Below are 1,057 nucleotides of genomic sequence, written 5' to 3' on the forward strand. Positions count from 1 at the left end.
TTGTGTCCACAGTCACACGCCTGTCATCTTGAATGATCTCATCCAATCATTCCTTGTTGCGTTCATTTGAGGATGTTCGAGGACGACCGCTCCAAGGCTCATCTTTAATGCTGGTGTTCCATCTTTAAAATGTTTCCCCCATCTTGGAACACTGCTCGCACCCATGCACACACTTCCATAAGCACGTTGAAGTCTCTGGTGAATTTGTGCAGCAGGGATTTCTTCTTTCACAAGAAATTCTATGACAGCACGCTGGCAAAACGACATATCTTTGTCAGCCATTTTGTTAGGAGTGATACTGGTCACATGATGCAAGCTATTGACATCACAAGACACTCAAGGTTAACACAACAGCTGGTACCACCTACCACCATACTCTCTTTCGTCTGCTGTTCCCAGGTTGCATGCAAAAAAAGTTGCTCATGACTTTCAGTACGACCTACGTATTAAGATGAATTACTGTAGACCCTCATACTGTGAAAAATCTTTGGGCTATCAGTTCTGTCAACTCAGAACAGAAGTCTTCTGTTCCAAATGGATGTGGCTGATAGTATGAGAGGATTTTGTCACTTTTTTAACAGCCTTGAAAGCTTCAGGACTTACAGACCTTAATAACTTATGTTAAAAATAGGAGCCTTGAAGATGGCCTAGAGGATCACACGTTAAATCCAGTATATGTTGCATAATACATTGTATTTGATGGTTGTCATGTATATACATATACATAAAATCTTAAAAAATAATAATAATGCAGTTGTATAAAGTCAGAGGTTAAAACCAAAGAATATTATTCTCCAGAACTTCAGTTTTTTTGACAGACCTTGCCAGAACAAATGCACATGAACAAGAAAAATAAAGGGGCCGTTGTTAACCTTGCTATTGCAATGGAATGCTAGTCCATAACTAACTGCTTTATTCAGTAATTATGGTTTTATTTATGATTATTAATGGTTATTATAGAGCAGAAATTTTCTAGAGTGTTCCTCAGAAAAGAAAACACTGCACATTCATTGTATTATTTGCCATCTCTCTGGTTTATTAAAACAAGGAACAGTTC

The sequence above is a fragment of the Cryptotermes secundus genome, unplaced genomic scaffold, assembly GCF_002891405.2.
Source record: "Cryptotermes secundus unplaced genomic scaffold, Csec_1.0 scaffold597, whole genome shotgun sequence".
In the NCBI taxonomy this organism is placed as follows: Eukaryota; Metazoa; Arthropoda; class Insecta; order Blattodea; family Kalotermitidae; genus Cryptotermes; species Cryptotermes secundus.